General features: G+C 41.8%; 1 long non-coding RNA gene across 1 annotated transcript; it reads right to left on the reverse strand.

Moving 5' to 3' along the window:
- Positions 1-19,469: 19,469 nt before the first annotated feature.
- LOC139071730 (uncharacterized) lies at positions 19,470-21,328 on the reverse strand. The gene is made up of 4 exons (XR_011521550.1): positions 21,201-21,328; positions 20,567-20,662; positions 20,387-20,476; positions 19,470-19,931 (listed from the first exon to the last, which is right to left on the reverse strand). It is a non-coding gene; the product is annotated as an uncharacterized lncRNA (long non-coding RNA).
- Positions 21,329-25,130: the final 3,802 nt, after the last annotated feature.

The raw sequence follows: 25,130 nt of genomic DNA on the forward strand, positions 1-25,130 counted from the left end.
ACTGACCAGCCCTATACACGTAAAACTAACCAGCTCTATACACCTTAAACTTACCAACCAACCAACCAGCTCTATACACATAAAACTAACCAGCTCCATACACATAAAACCAACCAACCAAACAACAAACCCACCCTATACCCGTAAAACTAACCAGCCCTATACCCGTAAAACTAACCAGCCCTATACACGCAAAACTAACCAGCCCTATACATATAAAACTAACCACCCCTATACACGTAAAACTAACGAGCCCTATACACGTCAAACTAACCAGCTCTATACACATAAAACTAACCGACCAACCAACCAGCTCTATACACGTAAAACTGACCAGCCCTATACACGTAAAACTGTCCAGCTCTTTACACGTAAAACTGACCAGCTCTATACACGTAAAAGTAACCAGCTCTATACTCGTAAAACTAACCAACCAACAAACCAGCTCTATACACGTAAAAGTAACCAGCCCTATACACGTAAAATTAACCAGCCCTATACATATAAAACTGACCAGCCCTATACACGTTAAACTAACCAGCCCTATACACGTAAAAGTAACCATCCCTATACACGTAAAAGTAAGCAGCCCTGTACATGTAAAACTGACCAGCCCTATACACGTTAAACTAACCAGCCCTATACACGTAAAACTGACCAGTCCTATACACGTAAAACTGACCAGCCCTATACACGTAAAACTGACCAGCCCTATACACGTAAAACTAACAGGCCCTATACACGTAAAACTAACCAGCCCTATACACGTAGAACTGACCAGCCCTATACACGTAAAACTAACGAGACCTATACACTCAAAACTAACCAGCCCTATACACGTAAAATTAACGAGCCCTATACACGTAAAAGTAACCTGCTCTATACACATAAAACTAACCAACCAACCAACCAGCTCTATACACGTAAAACTAACCAGCTCTATACACGTAAAACTAACCAACCAACAAACCCACGCTATACACGTAAAGCTAACCAGCCCTATACACGCAAACTTAACCAACCCTATACACGTAAAAGTAACCAGCCCTATACACGTAAAAGTAACCAGCCCTATACACGTAAAAGTAACCAGCCCTATACATGTAAAACTGACCAGCCCTATACACGTAGAACTAACCAGCCCTATACACGTAAAACTAACCAGCCCTATAAAAGCAAAACTAACCAGCCCTATACACGTAAAACTAACCAGCCCTATAAACGTAAAACTAACCAGCCCTATACACGTAAAACTAACCAGCCCTATACACGTAAAACTGACCAGCCCTATACACGTAAAACTGACCAGCCCTATACACGTAAATCTGACCAGCCCTATACACGTAAAACTAACCAGCCCTATACACGTAAAACTAACCAGCCCTATACACGTAAAACTAACCAGCCCTATACACGTAAAACTGACCAGCCCTATACATGTAAAACTGACCAGCCCTATACGCGTAAAACTAACCAGCTCTATACACATAAAACTAACCAGCTCCATACACATAAAACCAACCAACCAACAAACCCACCCTATACCCGTAAAACTAACCAGCCCTATACACGCAAAACTAACCAGCCCTATACACGTAAAACTAACCAGCCCTATACACATAAAACTAACCAACCAACCAACCAGCTCTATACACGTAAAACTAACCAGCTCTATACACGTAAAACTAACCAACCAACAAACCAACCCTATACACGTAAAACTAACCAGCCCTATACACGCAAACTTAACCAGCCCTATACACATTAAAGTAACCAGCCCTATACACGTAAAAGTAACCAGCCCTATACACGTAAAAGTAACCAGCCCTATACATGTAAAACTGACCAGCCCTATACACGTAAAACTAACCAGCCCTATACACGTAAAACTAACAAGCCCTTTACACGTAAAACTGACCAGCCCTATACACGTGAAACTGACCAGCCCTATACACGTAAAACTAACCAGCACTATACACGTAAAACTAACCAGCCCTATACACGTAAAACTAACCAGCCCTATACACGTAAAACTGACCAGCCCTATACACGTAAAACTGACCAGCCCTATACACGTAAAACTAACCAGCTCTATACACATAAAACTAACCAGCTCTATACTCGTAAAACTAACCAACCAACAAACCAGCTCTATACACGTAAAAATAACCAGCTCCATACACATAAAACCAACCAACCAACAAACCCACCCTTTACCCGTAAAACCAACCAGCCCTATACATGCAAAACAAACCAGCCCAGACACGTAAAACTAACGAGCCCTATACACGTAAAACTAACCAGCCCTATACATGTAAAACTAACCAGCCCTATACACGTAAAACTAACCAGCCCTATACACGTAAAACTGACCAGCCCTATACACGTAAAACTGACCAGCCCTATACACGTAAAACTAACCAGCTCTATACACATAAAACTAACCAGCTCTATACTCGTAAAACTAACCAACCAACAAACCAGCTCTATACACGTAAAACTAACCAGCTCCATACACATAAAACCAACCAACCAACAAACCCACCCTTTACCCGTAAAACCAACCAGCCCTATACACGCAAAACAAACCAGCCCAGACACGTAAAACTAACGAGCCCTATACACGTAAAACTAACCAGCCCTATACATGTAAAACTAACCAGCCCTATACACGTAAAACTAACCAGCCCTATACACGTAAAACTGACCAGCCCTATACACGTCAAACTGAGCAGCCCTATACACGTAAAAGTAACCAGCTCTATACACATAAAACTAACCAGCTCTATAATCGTAAAACTAACCAACCAACAAACCAGCTCTATACACGTAAAACTAACCAGCTCCATACACATAAAACCAACCAACCAACAAACCCACCCTTTACCCGTAAAACTAACCAGCCCTATACACGCAAAACTAACCAGCCCTATACACGTAAAACTAACGAGCCCTATACACGTAAAACTAACCAGCTCTATACACATAAAACTAACCAACCAACCAACCAGCTCTATACACCTAAAACTAACCAGCTCTATACACGTAAAACTAACCAACCAAGAAACCAACCCTATACACGTAAAACTAACCAGCCCTATACACGCAAACTTAACCAGCCCTATACACATAAAAGTAACTAGCACTATACACGTAAAAGTAACCAGCCCTATACATGTAAAAGTAACCAGCCCTATACATGTAAAAGTAACCAGCCCTATACATGTAAAACTGACCAGCCCTATACACGTAAAACTGACCAGCCCTATACACGTAAAACTGACCAGCCCTATACACGTAAAACTGACCAGCCCTATACACGTAAAACTAACCAGCCCTATACACGTAAAACTAACCAGCCCTATACACGTAAAACTAACAAGCCCTATACACGTAAAACTGACCAGCCCTATACACGTAAAACTGACCAGCCCTATACACGTAAAACTAACCAGCTCTATACACATAAAACTAACCAGCTCTATACACCTTAAACTTACCAACCAACCAACCAGCTCTATACACATAAAACTAACCAGCTCCATACACATAAAACCAACCAACCAAACAACAAACCCACCCTATACCCGTAAAACTAACCAGCCCTATACACGTAAAACTAACCAGCACTATACACGTAAAACTAACCAGCCCTATACACGTAAAACTAACCAGCCCTATACACGTAAAACTGACCAGCCCTATACACGTAAAACTGACCAGCCCTATACACGTAAAACTAACCAGCTCTATACACATAAAACTAACCAGCTCTATACTCGTAAAACTAACCAACCAACAAACCAGCTCTATACACGTAAAACTAACCAGCTCCATACACATAAAACCAACCAACCAACAAACCCACCCTTTACCCGTAAAACCAACCAGCCCTATACATGCAAAACAAACCAGCCCAGACACGTAAAACTAACGAGCCCTATACACGTAAAACTAACCAGCCCTATACATGTAAAACTAACCAGCCCTATACACGTAAAACTAACCAGCCCTATACACGTAAAACTGACCAGCCCTATACACGTAAAACTGACCAGCCCTATACACGTAAAACTAACCAGCTCTATACACATAAAACTAACCAGCTCTATACTCGTAAAACTAACCAACCAACAAACCAGCTCTATACACGTAAAACTAACCAGCTCCATACACATAAAACCAACCAACCAACAAACCCACCCTTTACCCGTAAAACCAACCAGCCCTATACACGCAAAACAAACCAGCCCAGACACGTAAAACTAACGAGCCCTATACACGTAAAACTAACCAGCCCTATACATGTAAAACTAACCAGCCCTATACACGTAAAACTAACCAGCCCTATACACGTAAAACTGACCAGCCCTATACACGTCAAACTGAGCAGCCCTATACACGTAAAAGTAACCATCTCTATACACATAAAACTAACCAGCTCTATAATCGTAAAACTAACCAACCAACAAACCAGCTCTATACACGTAAAACTAACCAGCTCCATACACATAAAACCAACCAACCAACAAACCCACCCTTTACCCGTAAAACTAACCAGCCCTATACACGCAAAACTAACCAGCCCTATACACGTAAAACTAACGAGCCCTATACACGTAAAACTAACCAGCTCTATACACATAAAACTAACCAACCAACCAACCAGCTCTATACACCTAAAACTAACCAGCTCTATACACGTAAAACTAACCAACCAAGAAACCAACCCTATACACGTAAAACTAACCAGCCCTATACACGCAAACTTAACCAGCCCTATACACATAAAAGTAACTAGCACTATACACGTAAAAGTAACCAGCCCTATACATGTAAAAGTAACCAGCCCTATACATGTAAAAGTAACCAGCCCTATACATGTAAAACTGACCAGCCCTATACACGTAAAACTGACCAGCCCTATACACGTAAAACTAACCAGCCCTATACACGTAAAACTAACCAGCCCTATACACGTAAAACTAACAAGCCCTATACACGTAAAACTGACCAGCCCTATACACGTAAAACTGACCAGCCCTATACACGTAAAACTAACCAGCTCTATACACCTTAAACTTACCAACCAACCAACCAGCTCTATACACATAAAACTAACCAGCTCCATACACATAAAACCAACCAACCAAACAACAAACCCACCCTATACCCGTAAAACTAACCAGCCCTATACCCGTAAAACTAACCAGCCCTATACACGCAAAACTAACCAGCCCTATACATATAAAACTAACCACCCCTATACACGTAAAACTAACGAGCCCTATACACGTCAAACTAACCAGCTCTATACACATAAAACTAACCGACCAACCAACCAGCTCTATACACGTAAAACTGACCAGCCCTATACACGTAAAACTGTCCAGCTCTTTACACGTAAAACTGACCAGCTCTATACACGTAAAAGTAACCAGCTCTATACTCGTAAAACTAACCAACCAACAAACCAGCTCTATACACGTAAAAGTAACCAGCCCTATACACGTAAAATTAACCAGCCCTATACATATAAAACTGACCAGCCCTATACACGTTAAACTAACCAGCCCTATACACGTAAAAGTAACCATCCCTATACACGTAAAAGTAAGCAGCCCTGTACATGTAAAACTGACCAGCCCTATACACGTTAAACTAACCAGCCCTATACACGTAAAACTGACCAGCCCTATACACGTAAAACTGACCAGCCCTATACACGTAAAACTGACCAGCCCTATACACGTAAAACTAACAGGCCCTATACACGTAAAACTAACCAGCCCTATACACGTAGAACTGACCAGCCCTATACACGTAAAACTAACGAGACCTATACACTCAAAACTAACCAGCCCTATACACGTAAAATTAACGAGCCCTATACACGTAAAAGTAACCAGCTCTATACACATAAAACTAACCAACCAACCAACCAGCTCTATACACGTAAAACTAACCAGCTCTATACACGTAAAACTAACCAACCAACAAACCCACGCTATACACGTAAAGCTAACCAGCCCTATACACGCAAACTTAACCAACCCTATACACGTAAAAGTAACCAGCCCTATACACGTAAAAGTAACCAGCCCTATACACGTAAAAGTAACCAGCCCTATACATGTAAAACTGACCAGCCCTATACACGTAGAACTAACCAGCCCTATACACGTAAAACTAACCAGCCCTATAAAAGCAAAACTAACCAGCCCTATACACGTAAAACTAACCAGCCCTATACACATAAAACTAACCAACCAACCAACCAGCTCTATACACGTAAAACTAACCAGCTCTATACACGTAAAACTAACCAACCAACAAACCAACCCTATACACGTAAAACTAACCAGCCCTATACACGCAAAACTAACCAGCCCTATACACGTAAAACTAACCAGCCCTATACACATAAAACTAACCAACCAACCAACCAGCTCTATACACGTAAAACTAACCAGCTCTATACACGTAAAACTAACCAACCAACAAACCAACCCTATACACGTAAAACTAACCAGCCCTATACACGCAAACTTAACCAGCCCTATACACATTAAAGTAACCAGCCCTATACACGTAAAAGTAACCAGCCCTATACACGTAAAAGTAACCAGCCCTATACATGTAAAACTGACCAGCCCTATACACGTAAAACTAACCAGCCCTATACACGTAAAACTAACAAGCCCTTTACACGTAAAACTGACCAGCCCTATACACGTGAAACTGACCAGCCCTATACACGTAAAACTAACCAGCACTATACACGTAAAACTAACCAGCCCTATACACGTAAAACTAACCAGCCCTATACACGTAAAACTGACCAGCCCTATACACGTAAAACTGACCAGCCCTATACACGTAAAACTAACCAGCTCTATACACATAAAACTAACCAGCTCTATACTCGTAAAACTAACCAACCAACAAACCAGCTCTATACACGTAAAACTAACCAGCTCCATACACATAAAACCAACCAACCAACAAACCCACCCTTTACCCGTAAAACCAACCAGCCCTATACATGCAAAACAAACCAGCCCAGACACGTAAAACTAACGAGCCCTATACACGTAAAACTAACCAGCCCTATACATGTAAAACTAACCAGCCCTATACACGTAAAACTAACCAGCCCTATACACGTAAAACTGACCAGCCCTATACACGTAAAACTGACCAGCCCTATACACGTAAAACTAACCAGCTCTATACACATAAAACTAACCAGCTCTATACTCGTAAAACTAACCAACCAACAAACCAGCTCTATACACGTAAAACTAACCAGCTCCATACACATAAAACCAACCAACCAACAAACCCACCCTTTACCCGTAAAACCAACCAGCCCTATACACGCAAAACAAACCAGCCCAGACACGTAAAACTAACGAGCCCTATACACGTAAAACTAACCAGCCCTATACATGTAAAACTAACCAGCCCTATACACGTAAAACTAACCAGCCCTATACACGTAAAACTGACCAGCCCTATACACGTCAAACTGAGCAGCCCTATACACGTAAAAGTAACCAGCTCTATACACATAAAACTAACCAGCTCTATAATCGTAAAACTAACCAACCAACAAACCAGCTCTATACACGTAAAACTAACCAGCTCCATACACATAAAACCAACCAACCAACAAACCCACCCTTTACCCGTAAAACTAACCAGCCCTATACACGCAAAACTAACCAGCCCTATACACGTAAAACTAACGAGCCCTATACACGTAAAACTAACCAGCTCTATACACATAAAACTAACCAACCAACCAACCAGCTCTATACACCTAAAACTAACCAGCTCTATACACGTAAAACTAACCAACCAAGAAACCAACCCTATACACGTAAAACTAACCAGCCCTATACACGCAAACTTAACCAGCCCTATACACATAAAAGTAACTAGCACTATACACGTAAAAGTAACCAGCCCTATACATGTAAAAGTAACAAGCCCTATACATGTAAAAGTAACCAGCCCTATACATGTAAAACTGACCAGCCCTATACACGTAAAACTGACCAGCCCTATACACGTAAAACTGACCAGCCCTATACACGTAAAACTGACCAGCCCTATACACGTAAAACTAACCAGCCCTATACACGTAAAACTAACCAGCCCTATACACGTAAAACTAACAAGCCCTATACACGTAAAACTGACCAGCCCTATACACGTAAAACTGACCAGCCCTATACACGTAAAACTAACCAGCTCTATACACATAAAACTAACCAGCTCTATACACCTTAAACTTACCAACCAACCAACCAGCTCTATACACATAAAACTAACCAGCTCCATACACATAAAACCAACCAACCAAACAACAAACCCACCCTATACCCGTAAAACTAACCAGCCCTATACCCGTAAAACTAACCAGCCCTATACACGCAAAACTAACCAGCCCTATACATATAAAACTAACCACCCCTATACACGTAAAACTAACGAGCCCTATACACGTCAAACTAACCAGCTCTATACACATAAAACTAACCGACCAACCAACCAGCTCTATACACGTAAAACTGACCAGCCCTATACACGTAAAACTGTCCAGCTCTTTACACGTAAAACTGACCAGCTCTATACACGTAAAAGTAACCAGCTCTATACTCGTAAAACTAACCAACCAACAAACCAGCTCTATACACGTAAAAGTAACCAGCCCTATACACGTAAAATTAACCAGCCCTATACATATAAAACTGACCAGCCCTATACACGTTAAACTAACCAGCCCTATACACGTAAAAGTAACCATCCCTATACACGTAAAAGTAAGCAGACCTGTACATGTAAAACTGACCAGCCCTATACACGTTAAACTAACCAGCCCTATACACGTAAAACTGACCAGCCCTATACACGTAAAACTGACCAGCCCTATACACGTAAAACTGACCAGCCCTATACACGTAAAACTAACAGGCCCTATACACGTAAAACTAACCAGCCCTATACACGTAAAACTGACCAGCCCTATACACGTAAAACTGACCAGCCCTATACATGTAAAACTAACCAGCTCTATACACATAAAACTAACCAGCTCTATACACGTAAAACTTACCAACCAACCAACAAGCTCTATACACATAAAACTAACCAGCTCCATACACATAAAACCAACCAACCAACCAACAAACCCACCCTATACCCGTAAAACTAACCAGCCCTATACATGCAAAACTAACCAGCCCTATACACGTAAAACTGACCAGCCCTATACACGTAAAACTAACCAACCAACAAACCAGCTCTATACACGTAAAACTAACCAGCTCTATACACGTAAAACTAACCAACCAACAAACCCACCCTATACACATAAAAATAACCAGCCCTATACACGCAAACTTAACCAGCCCTATACACATAAAAGTAACCAGCCCTATACACGTAAAAGTAACCAGCCCTATACACGTAAAAGTAACCAGCCCTATACACGTAAAACTAACCAACCAACAAACCCACCCTATACACATAAAACTAACCAGCCCTATACACGCCAAACTAACGAGCCCTATACACGTCAAACTAACCAGCTCTATACAAATAAAACCAACCAACCAACAAACCCACCCTATACACGTAAAACTAACCAGCCCTATACACGCAAACTTAACCTGCCCTATACACGTAAAACTGACCAGCCCAATACACGTAAAACTGACCAGCCCTATACACGTAAAACTGACCAGCCCTATACACGTAAAACTGACCAGCCCTATACACGTAAAACTGACCAGACCTATACACGTAAAACTGACCAGCCCTGTACACGTAAAACTGACCAGCCCTATACACGTAAAACTGACCAGCCCTATACACGTAAAACTGTCCAGCTCTTTACACGTAAAACTGACCAGCTCTATACACGTAAAAGTAACCAGCTCTATACTCGTAAAACTAACCAACCAACAAACCATCTCTATACACGTAAAAGTAACCAGCCCTATACACGTAAAATTAACCAGCCCTATACATATAAAACTGACCAGCCCTATACACGTTAAACTAACCAGCCCTATACACGTAAAAGTAACCATCCCTATACACGTAAAAGTAAGCAGCCCTGTACATGTAAAACTGACCAGCCCTATACACGTTAAACTAACCAGCCCTATACACATTAAACTAACCAGCCCTATACACGTAAAACTGACCAGCCCTATACACGTAAAACTGACCAGCCCTATACACGTAAAACTGACCAGCCCTATACACGTAAAACTAACAGGCCCTATACACGTAAAACTAACCAGCCCTATACACGTAAAACTGACCAGCCCTATACACGTAAAACTGACCAGCCCTATACGCGTAAAACTAACCAGCTCTATACACATAAAACTAACCAGCTCTATACACGTAAAACTTACCAACCAACCAACAAGCTCTATACACATAAAACTAACCAGCTCCATACACATAAAACCAACCAATAAACCCACCCTATACCCGTAAAACTAACCAGCCCTATACATGCAAAACTAACCAGCCCTATACACGTAAAACTGACCAGCCCTATACACGTAAAACTAACCAACCAACAAACCAGCTCTATACACGTAAAACTAACCAGCTCTATACACGTAAAACTAACCAAACAACAAACCCACCCTATACACATAAAACTAACCAGCCCTATACACGCAAACTTAACCAGCCCTATACACATAAAAGTAACCAGCCCTATACACGTAAAAGTAACCAGCCCTATACACGTAAAATTAACCAGCCCTATACATGTAAAACTGACCCGCCCTATACATGTTAAACTAACCAGCCCTATACACGTAAAAGTAACCATCCCTATACACGTAAAAGTAACCAGCCCTATACATGTAAAACTGACCAGCCCTATACACGTTAAACTAACCAGCCCTATACACGTAAAACTGACCAGCCCTATACACGTAAAACTGACCAGCCCTATACATGTAAAACTGGCCAGCCCTATACACGTAAAACTAACCAGCCCTATTCACGTAAAACTGACCAGCCCTATACACGTAAAACTGACCAGCCCTATACACGTAAAACTGACCAGCCCTATACACGTAAAACTAACCAGCTCTATACACATAAAACTAACCAGCTCTATACACGTAAAACTTATCAACCAACCAACAAGCTCTATACACATAAAACTAACCAGCTCCATACACATAAAACCAACCAACCAACAAACCCACCCTATACCCGTAAAACTAACCAGCCTTATACATGCAAAACTAACCAGCCCTATACACGTAAAACTAACCAGCCCTATACACGTAAAACTAACCAGCCCTATACACGTAAAACTAACGAGCCCTATACTCGTCAAACTAACCAGCTCTATACACATAAAACTAACCGACCAACCAACCAGCTCTATACACATAAAACCAACCAACCAACAAACCCACCCTATACACGTAAAACTAACCAGCCCTATTCACGCAAACTTAACCTGCCCTATACACGTAAAAGTAACCAGCCCTATACACATAAAAGTAACCAGCCCTATAAACCTAAAACTAACCAGCCCTATACACGTAAAACTAATGGGCCAGTTCCATCTGTACCTGGTCCGCCCGGGCCGGGTAGCGTAGGTTGTTTACATATCTGGGTGGCCTGGTATTTTCCGCGCCAACCAAGGCTCATTCTCAGCCCTCTTCTCGAGGGGGTCTGCTTCAGGCCGACCAGGGCCAACACACCCACTGCTGACAGCAAATTCACACCTTCCATTAGAGCAAGTCGCTGATTGGTGGGTAGAATCAGCCCACATGGGCTCAAGACAAGGATGTGTGGAATCAACCGGGCCAGGCTGGGGCCGACTGTGGCTACCCTGCACGGGCCGACCCGGTACAGATGGGAATGGCCCATTACCAGCCCTATACACGTAAAACTAACCAGCCCTATACACGTAAAACTAACAGCCCAATACACGTAAAACTAACCAGCCCAATGCACGTAAAACTAACCAGCCCTATACACGTAAAACTAACCAGCCCTAAACACGTAAATCTAACCAGCCCTATACACGTAAAACTGACCAGCCCTATACACGTAAAACTCACCAGCTCTATACACGTAAAACTCACCAGCTCTATACACGTAAAACTAACCAGCTCTATAGATGTAAAACTAACCAACCAACCAACCAGCTATATACACATAAAACCAACCAACCAACCAACAAACCCACCCTATACACGTAAAACTAACCAGCCCTATACACGTAAAACTAACCAGCCCTATACACGTAAAACTGACCAGCCCTATACACGTAAAACTGACCAGCCCTATACACGTAAAACTAACCTGCTCTATACATGTAAAACTGACCAGCCCTATACACGCAAAATTAACAAGCCCTATACACGTAAAAGTAACCAGCCCTATACACGTAAAACTGACCAGCCCTATACACATGAAACTGACCAGCCCTATACACGTTAAACTCACCAGCCCTATACACGTAAAACTAACCAGCTCTATACACATAAAACTAACCAAGCAACCAGCTCTATACACGTAAAACTAACCAGCTCTATACACGTAAAACTAACCAACAAGCAAGCAACCAACCAGCTCTATACACATAAAACCAACCAACCAACAACCCCACGCTATACACATAACACTAACCAGCCTTATACACGTAAAAGTAACCAGCCCTATACACGTAAAACTGACAAGCCCTATACACGTAAAACTGACCAGCCCTATACACGTAAAACTAACCAGCCCTATACACGTAAAACTGACCAGCCCTATACACGTAAAACTAACCAGCCCTATACACGTAAAAGTAACCAGCCCTATACACGTAAAACTGACCAGCCCTATACACGTAAATCTGACTAGCCCTATACACGTAAAACTTACCAGCCCTATACACGTAAAACTAACCTGCTCTATACGCGTAAAACTTACCAGCTCTATACACGTAGAACTAACCAACCAACCAACCAGCTCTATACACGTAAAACTAACCAGCTCCATACACATAAAACCAACCAACCAACCAACAAACCCACCCTATACCCATAAAACTAACCAGCCCTATACACGCAAAACTAACCAGCCCTATACACGTAAAACTAACCAGCCCTATACACGTAAAACTAACCAACTAACCAACCAACCAGCTCTATACATGTAAAACTAACCATTTCTATACACATAAATCTAACCAGCTCTATACACGTAAAACTAACCAACCAACCATCCAGCTCTACACACATAAAACTAACCAGCTCTATACACGTTAAACTAACCAGTTCTATACACGTAAAACTAACCAGCTCTATACATGTAAAACTAACCAACCAACCAATCCAACCAGCTTTATACATGTAAAACGTACTTGCCGTAGCCATGTTTGTTCACACACAGGTGAAAACAAGTGGAGCACTAATATATTACCATGACTCACTCTGATTGGTTAACTCCGGGGACACACCGGCCGCGGAAGCACCCAGAAGCGAATCACTCACGAAATTCAGCCGCTGCTCGCCGCTCCTCAGTTCAGATCAGACGCGCCCCAGTCGAGGCGCGCCTCGGCTCACCTGTACTTTTTCTTTTAAACACTTGGTGTCCTCCATTTCCTCTCTGCCTTTTCTCAGCTCTTTTCCTCTACGTGTGTGTGTGTGTGTGTGTGTGTGTGTGTGTGTGTGTGTGTGTGTGTGTGTGTGTGTGTGTGTGTGTGTGTGTGTGTGAACCTATGGTATGAGTTGTTTCTGCCAGTTAAATCTCTTGGAACCCGCTCCAACTCTGCAGCTGTATCCTAGCAGTTTCTTCCGAAATGGGTACTTAAATAACCATGTTTTTTGGGAGTCGTACAGCTCCTTGTGTTTCTCAGATTCCATAATTAATTTAAAGTCATCCATCTTAACTGCTTGCCTCAGACTTTCTGCCTCTCTGTCCTGTTTGTTCCGGTGAAAAGACACCCAAAACCACACACCCCTTCACGTGGTCACACATGCACACAAGTTGGATGTGTGCGTGTGTGTGTGTGTTCGTGTGGTTTTTCTGCAGTGTCTGATTATGAACACATTTGACTATTGCAGAATTTTATTTTGAAATGCTTTATTTTGTTAAATTTACCGGCCTGCCTCTTATGTCTAGGTTTGACTTCCTGCCAGAATTGATGCGATTCAACCGAGGCTAGTGAAAAAAATTAGAGGCCACGCCGAAATGATCGCTGCACAGGCTGGAGCGCCGGCGCGAGGCGATTCGCGGCGCTTTGGCGGCCCATGTGGTCTATAGAATAGCTTAACAAGGGCGCCGAATGAAGGCGATCCCATTTTCGCGGCGCTTCCGCAGCCCGTGTGTCCCCGGCAAAAGGGTCAAACAAAGTCGTGTCATTCGCCAGGGGTAAGTTCACTTTTCATTCAGAGGCAGAAATTCAACAGCAGAGCTGTGAATCGTGATAAAAAGGTCTCAAAAATGACAGACCGTCAGATGTATAGATCGTATAACGGTCTAAAATCGTCATATCGCCCAGCCCTAAACCAACCAACCAGCTCTATACACGTAAAACTAACCAGCTCTATACACGTAAAACTAACCAACCAGCCAACCAACCAACCAGCTCTATACACGTAAAACTAACCAGCTCTATACACATAAAACCAACCAATCAACCAACCAACCAACCAACCAACCAGCTCTATACATGTAAAACTAACCAGCCCTATACACGTAAAACTAACGAGCCCTATACACGTAAAACTAACCAGCTCTATACACATAAAACTAACCAACCAACCAACCAGCTCTATACACGTAAAACTAAACAGCTCTATACACGTAAAACTACCCAACCAACCAAGCAACCAACCAGCTCTATACACATAAAACCAATCAACCAACAAACCAACCCTATACACGTAAAACTAACCAGCCCTATACACGTAAAACTAACCAGCCCTATACACGTAAAACTAACCTGCTCTATACACGTAAAACTAACCAGCTCTATACACGTAAAACTAACCAACCAACCAACCAGCTCTATACACGTAAAACTAACCAGCTCCATACACATAAAACCAACCAACCAACCAACCAACCAACCAACAAACCCACCCTATACCCGTAAAACTAACCGGCCCTATACACGCAAAACTAACCAGCCCTATACACGTAAAACTAACCAGCCCTATACACGTAAAACTAACAAGCCCTATACACGTAAAACTAACCCGCTCTATACACGTAAAAGTAACCAGCCCTATACACGTAAAACTGACCAGCCCTATACACGTAAAACTGACCAGCCCTATACACGTAAAACTGACCAGCCCTATACACGTAAAACTAACCAGCCCTATACACGTAAAACTAACCTGCTCTATACACATAAAACTAACCAGCTCTATACACATAAAACTAACCAACCAACCAACCAGCTCTATACACGTAAAACTAACCAGCTCCATACACATAAAACCAACCAACCAACCAACAAACCCACCCTATACCCGTAAAACTAACCAGCCCTATACACGCAAAACTAACCAGCCCTAAACATGTAAAACTAACCAGCCCTATACACGTAAAACTAACCAGCTCTATACACATAAAACTAACCAACCAACCAACCAGCTCTATACACGTAAAACTAACCAGCTCTATACACGTAAAACTACCCAACCAACCAAGCAACCAACCAGCTCTATACACATAAAAACAATCAACCAACAAACCCACCCTATACACGTAACACTAACCAGCCCTATACACGCAAACTTAACCAGCCCTATGCACGTAAAAGTAACCAGCCCTATACACGTAAAAGTAACCAGCCCTATACACATAAAACTGACCAGCCCTATACACATAAAACTAACCAGCCCTATACACGTAAAACTAACCAGCCCTATACACATAAAACTAACCAGCCCTATACACGTAAAACTAACCAGCCCTATACACGTAAAACTGACCAGCCCTATACACGTAAAACTGACCAGCCCTATACACGTAAAACTAACGAGCCCTATACACGTAAAACTAACCAGCTCTATACACATCAAACTAACTAACCAACCAACCAGCTCTATACACGTAAAACTAACCAGCTCTATACATGTAAAACTAACCAACAAGCAAGCTACCAACCAGCTCTATACACATAAAACCAACCAACCAACAAACCCACCCTGTACACGTAACACTAACCAGCCCTATACACGCAAACTTAACCAGCCCTATACACGTAAAAGTAACCAGCCCTATACATGTAAAACTGACCAGCCCTATACACGTAAAACTGACCAGCCCTATACACGTCAAACTGAGCAGCCCTATACATGTAAAACTAACCAGCCCTATACACGTAAAACGAACCAGCCCTATACACGTAAAACGAACCAGCCCTATACACGTAAAACTAACCAGCCCTATACACATAAAACTAACCAACCCTATACACGTAAAACTGACCAGCCCTATACACGTAAAACTGACCAGCCCTATACACGTAAAACTAACCAGCCCTATACACGTAAAACGAACCAGCCCTATACACGTAAAACGAACCAGCCCTATACACGTAAAACTAACCAGCCCTATACACATAAAACTAACCAGCCCTATACACGTAAAACTGACCAGCCCTATACACGTAAAACTAACGAGCCCTATACACGTAAAACTAACCATCTCTATACACATAAAACTAACCAACCAACCAACCAGCTCTATACACGTAAAACTAACCAGCTCTATACACGTAAAACCAACCAACCAACAAACCCACCCTATACACGTAACACTAACCAGCCCTATACACGCAAACTTAACCAGCCCTATACACGTAAAAGTAACCAGCCCTATACATGTAAAACTGACCAGCCCTATACACGTAAAACTGACCAGCCCTATACACGTAAAACTAACCAGCCCTATACTTGTAAAAGTAACCAGCCCTATACACGTAAAACTGACCAGCCCTATACACGTAAAACTGACCAGCCCTATACACGTAAAACTGACCAGCCCTATACACATAAAACTAACCTGCTCTATACACGTAAAACTAACCAGCTCCATACACGTAAATCTAACCAACCAACCAACCAGCTCTATACACGTAAAACTAACCAGCTCCACACACATAAAACCAACCAACCAACCAACCAACAAATCCACCCTATACCCGCAAAACTAACCAGCCCTATACACGTAAAACTAACCTGCTCTATAAACGTAAAAGTAACCAGCCCTATACACGTAAAACTGACCAGCCCTATACACGTAAAACTGACAAGCCCTATACATGTAAAGGAGACATAACATGCTTTTAAGTTATTCCTTTTTACATCTAAATCCTTCAGTTGGGGGTCTAAATACAGTAGAACTGCAGTTCTTTGGTCTGATTTCCTCATTATTGTTGCTCTACAGACCCTCATCTACCCCTGTTCTGAGGAGAGTCTTGAGAACGAGCCGTTTTTGGGTACTGTCTCTTTAAACTGGAGGAGGAGCTGTAAACTCTGCCCCCCCTCCATAGTGCAGACCTGTACTCTCCTCCCCCAGTCGGACTTTGTAGTTCTATAGAGAAATCATTATTTAGCATAGCAGATTTAGCATAGCATATTAGCATTTTTAAAACATGTGGGGAGAGTAGTTCATCAAGCTGTTTCATGGCTGCTAACTCTCTCATGCATTTGTCTGTTCTCACTCACACAGACCCGGTGTCGGTACAGTATCTGCTCGGGTGCAAGATCGGCTCGGGGTCCTTCGACTGCCGATGACGTCAAAGTACGGCAAACCGACTCGGACAAAATACACTACACGTCTATACTGTTGGAAAGAATTTAGCACTTTCGTTATTAAAATAACGTTTCTTAAGATGTAAGTTTGTGTTTATAATGGTATTTGTAAAATAAAACACTATATCTTATTCATAATGTTGAACTCCTCTTTGAGCACATCCCTTGAAGAATCATAGGTATTAGAAACACCTGTGAAATTTGCAGGAAAGAAGTGTGTCCCGTTTATTTAAGTATTTTGTGTTTAGAGTTTTTGACATCTTGTCATAGACTGTAGCTGCTAGCCAAAACTCTGGAGTTAAAAGTTTTCTGGCTTTACTATTAGACTCCAAATGTAATCATTTGGCACGTTTGTAATTCATTATTTGCAATAATGTAATCGGCGATATTAGCATTAGCATTCCTATGGGTTTTTCCATGTATATTAGCATTGCGCTAACCACTCGCTGCCAAATTGCAGCCTTTGAGATTAGAAAATCTCCTGGCTTTACTAAAATACCTGTCTGTACTTATTTGATTGATGGTATTTTTACTTTCTATTAGACTCCAAATGTAATTATTTGGCACGTTTCTAATTCATAATTTGTAATAATGTAATCTGCGATATTAGCATTAGCATTCCTATGGGTTTTTCCATGTATATTAGCATTGCGCTAACCACTCGCTGCCAAATTGCAGCCTTTGCCATTAGAAAATCTTCTTTTGTCACATCGCAATTTTATTGCACATGCAGTTAATCGTTCAGCCCTATTATACTTGCAGCTCTATGCTAAAAGTGTATTTTCAAAGAGGTAATGATGGATTTCTTTGTAAAAGTTGTCCATCTTTCCAATAGAAAAAAATTTGCCTGGACCAACGTCACGTGATAACAACGTTACGTGATTACGTAATTCCGTAAGGTTCATGTTCAGCCAATCAACTACTTAGACGTCATCGGCAGTCGACGGACCCGAGCCGATCTTGCACCCGAGCAGATCTTGTACCGACACCGTCACGGCCGACGGAGGGACAAGCGAGCAGGCACACGCGCGCGCGCGCACACACACACACACACACACACACACACACACACAAGGAATGCTGCTTGCTTATTTCTATAAAAAATGTTTAAAAAAATGATACAGCTCATTAAAACACCATTAAAAGAATATATTTTATTAAGATCTCTATCTATATACATACATATAATTATAAATAATTTTATAAGTAGTCTTATTTTATATTGGGTGTCTTAAAGGCTGAAAATGGATAAAAAGCAGTTACATTTTAATTTAAAGATTTGAGATTCTAGTCAAAAATAAAGAACATTCCTCCAAATGTTCTTTAATGTGATCATTATATTTCTAATGCTTACAACTTTGTTTTTATTGTCTGCAATGTTTAGCCTATATCTTTATTAAATGTGTTTAGCTGTAAAGTGGTAATTCTCTCTAATGTGTACAGAGAGGTGGACATCAGTGCTGCAGTGAAATTCCCAAGATCAGTCTGCTTTGCTAACAAATATAGTTAAATCTTACCTGCATTCTAAATAAATACTGTTAGGTTAAAACATCAGTAGGCATTGAGTTATTGATAAAATCCCTAACAGCCAGAATGGAAGAAGAGCATGCTGGGTCATCCTGGATCTGAGCCTGTTACCTACAGGATGCAATAAATGTCTACAAGGCTGAGTTTGGACCATTACATCTAAAAGAAAACATACAATCAGTGATTTTTTTTTATTGTTTACATTAATATACAAATTTTCTAAGTATTAACCTCACAGCAAATAAGTAGAACAATATAATAAACAGGCTTTAGTAGTTAAACAGGCGTTGTGCACACAGGTGCTTTGTGTCTCGGTGCTGGTGGTATCTAGGTCACAGAGTTCCTGTCCTCCTGCCGTCTTCTGTTGTCCTCAGGAAACGGATTGATGTTTCCTGATGATGAGGGAGGGGCAGTATGTGGGCTTCAAACTGGTCCTGGATAACAGTGGGAGACCTCCGTTGTCTGAATACTGAGACCAGAGGGTTGGTGAGATGCAGATCTTCTCTACCTCATTTAGAAACTGAGTTGGTTCAGGGAAAACTTTTCCAAAGACCAGTTCCATGATGTCATCGCCATATTCTGCAATGATAGACAATAACTTTAATGACGTATTTTGTTTACAAGCAGCTTTAGGAAAGTTGTTTCTTTAGCTTTCATGTTTATAGTCAAGTTTGTGTTTGTTCACAAGTTCACTTTGCTGCAGTGACTTCATATTCTTACAAATGTAATAAAATAGTGACACTAAAATTATACAAATGACTCCTTATGAAAGGAAGCTCATTAGAGAGCAGTGCAGACAGACTTACTACATGCTGCAGCTGTTTTTGTAGGCCAGCTGCTGCTGAATTTGGGGAAAGTTATTCTGCACACATCCAGATCAGATGGTCGATTACAGAAAATAATGTAATTCAATAATTTCTAAACAGACTAAACAAGTAAAACATCAAATAAATCACTCTGCTGTCATCAGACGGAGTGATTCAGGGGTGAGGTGTTCTTAATGATGAGGGTGGCTGAGGTGTGTCATCACTCACTTTGGTCTGGTCCAGCTACCATCTCTTTACTGGTGAGCCTCCTTCCTCAGTAGGTGACGTGAAACGCCAACATCTGAACGTTCTGTGTTCCTTAGAGGAGAAGAAAAGTAACATTTGCCAGCTGGCTACATTATTTTTTACTAGCATCTCAAGGACTTGGAGAAGCCGATCTTCACTTACCTAAACATCAGACCAGTTTGTCCCTGCTGAGCTCATCAGGGCGTTAGTCTGACAGCCTGTCAGTGAAACACGGCTCCAGACTTCTGGATGTTGACTCTAAAAAGCAAAGGAGCATTTTTACTTTTGTTTTAATTATTTTACAGCCGATTTTATCAGCTTTCCGACGCTCACGCTCATACAGACGGTGAGCTTTGCTGCGTCTGACTGATGCAGAGTTAGTTTTTATATCTGCAGTGAGACAAAAAAACTAACCTCACTCCACTCAGAGATCGTTCTTTAAAACTCTATTAAATCCACTGTGTTGACGCACTTTAATGACTTTGTCACGCTGCATTTTAGCTGATATGGGACTTTATTTGCTGGATGCTAAGATTACATCACACTCACGTAGAATAACACACAGGCTCTCTGCTGTTACAATCAGTGGGAGGTTATCATCTGGTGTAAAAGAAGGCGTTGATCAGAAATCACGTTTTATTCCACGAAAATCAGCCAAATCCACATTAATCTAGGTGCTAACTTTACTAGCATACTGTGCTAGCGATAGCAAGCCGGATGCTAACGCTTTAGTGCTGCTAATGCCCGTAAATCTAAAGTAAAGTTTGTCGACATTTTAGAGTTATATGAAGCTTACCGCTCTGCTGCTGTGTCCCGGTGCTGCCAAATTCAGATGGAGCCCTCAGTACTTAGCCACTAGCCTGGAGACAGAACGAACGAACCACGCACGCACGCACACACACACACACACACACACACACACACACACACACACACACACACACACAAACAAACACAAACACACTACTTTTTCTTCTGTGTTTTTTTAGCAGTAGTGTCATCAGCTCCTGGGTTTAAATACTGCCACACCACCCTTCCTTAAAATGAGGAACAGTTTTGAGCTGTGTGTGGCTAAAATAACCAGACATTCTGCATTTTTCCAATAGGACTACAAAAAATCTTAGCGAGAAGAAAAAATGGCAGATTGGCTCTGTGTTTAGCCGAGGGCCATTACCATATTTGGTAGTTATCCTGACGAAATAAATTACTGATGTAATAGATAATGTGAAAAACTGAACGGGTGGACAAATATGCCCAAAACTTAATTATTAAATATCTAAATAGCAACTCCAGTGAATAATATAAGCCTTTTTGCTCACTTAGACACTTAAAATGTGAAACACACTGTGTTAATGGATAAAAAAGTGGGTTTTTCATGTTATGTCTCCTTTAAAACATAATGAAAGTGAACACCCCCCCCCCTTTTCATTTTTTTCTAAGCAGAGTATCCATGAGAAAGGCTCCTGTTTCTGCTCATTACACTGTAAAAATAAAACCTAAGATCCAGTGGACTCTTGAAATCTATTACAGTTCAAAACAAAATCCCCCTAACTGTACCAGACCGATTAATTTTACAGATCTGGCATCGAGGGCTTAGGTGTTTGTTGTCACGCAGCAGAAGGAGTTTTACACTGCTCAGAGCCAGAAGGTTTACTTCATGTTAAAGTGTTTCTCTTTTAAGAGACAACAGAGCAATCGGAGTTGGAGAATCCCAGGCTCACATTTACATTTGCACAAAAGAATTAATGCGACACATTTCACACTGGTTAAATTCATTCCTTTGTGAGTGTTTAATAAAATGCAGTGAGGACACTTTTCTCCTTTCAAATTGAAAAAATAAGGTGAGAATAATGTCTCAGGCACATGAATACATTCAGCTTTGGTGCTGACATTTTGTTGTAACGCTGCCTGTTGCCCTTTTTACACACCGTGCTGGCAAATCAGCGTAATATTACAACAAGGGTGTGTCTTATGAACACGCCATGCTGGCATGACATTGCGCGGAAATTTCTGCATTTGTTCCACCTTGCTCGGTAGTAATATTGCGGTAATTGTCTGTCTTATAATCGGCGATTGTACCTTGGTGCAACAAAGGATGGGGTCATGATCACGTGGAGAGTAACGGGCCATTCCCATCTGTACCGGGTCGGCCCGGGCTGGGTAGCGTAGGTTGTTTACATATCTGGGTGGCCTGGTATTTTTCCGGGCCAACCAAGGCTCATTCTCAGCCCTCTTCTCGAGGGGGTCTGCTTCAGGCCGACCAGGGCCAACACACCCACTGCTGACAGCAAATTCCCACCTTCCATTAGAGCAGGGGTGGGCAATTATTTTTTCCATGGGGCCACATGAGAAATAGAAAATATTGTGGAGAGCCAGGTCAAAAGGCTGAAGTCAATTATGCATAATAGTAGTGGTATTTCTTTATAAAAAGCAGTAAATACCATTGTTTTTTCAAGCTGGTAAGAGTAGACTATATGTTATAAATGAGCAAAAAGGAAAAAGTGAGGTTGGCTTACAAAAATGTGATTTATTCAAATTTCCCAAGGCAATGGTAAACAAAGTGCGCATTTGGTTTTTGTTAAACATTTGTGACTTATATTAGTTAACAGTTTTAGTCACATTCACTCCAAAACACATTTTGAGTTTCAAATATTGTTGGAAAGAGGTTCTTAGCGTTCTACAGACACACAGTATTGTCTGTAAAATAAAATCACTGAACTGTGATCTTGAGAAAGAGGTTTAAAAAAAAGTGTCCCAGTTCACTGCTAGTTGCCTACATTTGTGGTCCAAACACCTTATTTTGTGTTTTTAAGCGATTTTTTTCTTATTCAATGAGAGAAATCTAGTCTCTGCTGGGTTTTAACGAGTGCATCAGTCAGGTTGAATGTCTGAGGTGGAGATGCGAAGCACAGCTGACAAATGATCATCAGTGAGAGAGGATCTTTACCTGGATTTTGTAAACTTCATCATTGAAAATGTTTGTTCACAAATGTAGGTAGAGCCGAAGAAAACCAACATCTTCTGAGCATGTCTCTTCAGGTTTGGAAAGTGCTCCTCCTTAAGAGAAGAGTAGAAATCCAGCAGAGATCCTGAATCTCTGCTTTCAAGTCCCAAACCCTCTTCAGCACTTTCCCCAGGCTGAGCCATCTGACAGCTGTGTGGAGTCCTCCTAAAGAGCGACAAACTGTCTGTGATCCATTGCCCGCGCCCTGATGAAGTTTATTATTTTAGTAACAACATCAGTAACATGGTTGATTTTTAGCACTGACTTGCAAAACACATGTTGGTGTATAATTCAATGCAAAAAACACCAATTTTTGATCTGCATCGATTTCTGTCACTTTATCTTGCATATGTTTCAAAAGTCCGACATTTTTCCCTGTAAGATTTGGACAACCGTCTGTTGTGACACCTGACTGTCTCTCCCATTTCAATCCCAGAGTGTCCGTGCACGCATTTACCTCTGTAAAAAGATCACTCCCTGTCTTTGTCCCTTTCATCGGCCGCATTGCTGCCCGCTCCTCTGTGAGCTCCGTTATCCCCCGGACAAATACGAGCAGCTGGGCTGTGTCGCGGACATCACAGCTCTCGTCTAATGAGAAAAAGTCAAAACTTGCCACTTCACGTTGCAGCTGAAGCTCCAGGTTCCCCGCAATGTCCTCGATCCTCCTGGTCACGGTTCGCCTGGACAGCGGGATTTGCTCAAATGCGCCTTTTTTTCAGGGCATATTAGTGCGGCAGAGTCCACCATGCACTCTTTGACAAACTCTCCCTCTGAAAACGGCTTGCTGTCTTTAGCTGTTTTGTGGGATATCACAAAGCTGGTCCTGGTTGCTGCATCCCTGGATGTGTGAAGCTTAGTAAAACAGCCTTGCTGCTTTTGCAACTTTGCTAGCAAAGCTTCGGATGTCCGTGCCCTCTCAGCATCAGATGAGTTCTTGTATTTTTCCGAGTGTTTCTTGTCGTAATGCCGACTCAAATTGTAGTCCTTAAACACGGCAATCTCCTCCCCGCAAACCAAACACACGGCTTTACCTCCGAATTCAGTAAAAAAAATACTTAGCAGTCCAATTTTTGTTGAAAATCCTGCATTCGGCATCTTTCTTTTTTTTTTTTTTTTTTTGCATGAGCGGACATTTCTCGGGCTACAATCACCCTGTCAACCGCGGGCACTTGTTGCTATACGTATTGCGTCATTGTGCACGTAAAAAACAACTTCAAAATAAAAGCAATGCAGCCTTAGCCCATGCATGAGGTAAAATGAGAAAATACATTTATTTTGTAATTTCCAATTAACCTTACGCGGGCCGGTCAAAGTCAACCAAAGGGCCGTATGTGGCCCGCGGGCCGTAAAATGCCCAGGTCTGCATTAGAGCAAGCCTCTGATTGGTGGGTAGAATCAGCCCACATGGGCTTAAGACAAGGATTTGTGGAATCAACCGGGCCAGGCTGGGGCCGACTGGGGCTACCCGGCCCGGGCCGACCCGGTACAGAAGGGAATGGACCATTACTGCCGAGCCCCGGGCGGCAACTAAAATGAAAGTAAAAACAGGCCTAAGTTTTGTTTTTGTGAACAGAATCAGCTGAGATGATAATCTGGAGCGATGCAGCGCTCCTGGAGCTTCTCTCTGTTAGAGCTGGAGGTCAGATCACCAGTGACTGCATGTACTGTGGGGGACAGACACCTTAAGGAGCGGCTTGTTAAAAAGAACAAAAAAAAAACTAA

Source organism: Nothobranchius furzeri, chromosome 9 (assembly GCF_043380555.1).
Source record: "Nothobranchius furzeri strain GRZ-AD chromosome 9, NfurGRZ-RIMD1, whole genome shotgun sequence".
NCBI lineage: Eukaryota > Metazoa > Chordata > Actinopteri > Cyprinodontiformes > Nothobranchiidae > Nothobranchius > Nothobranchius furzeri.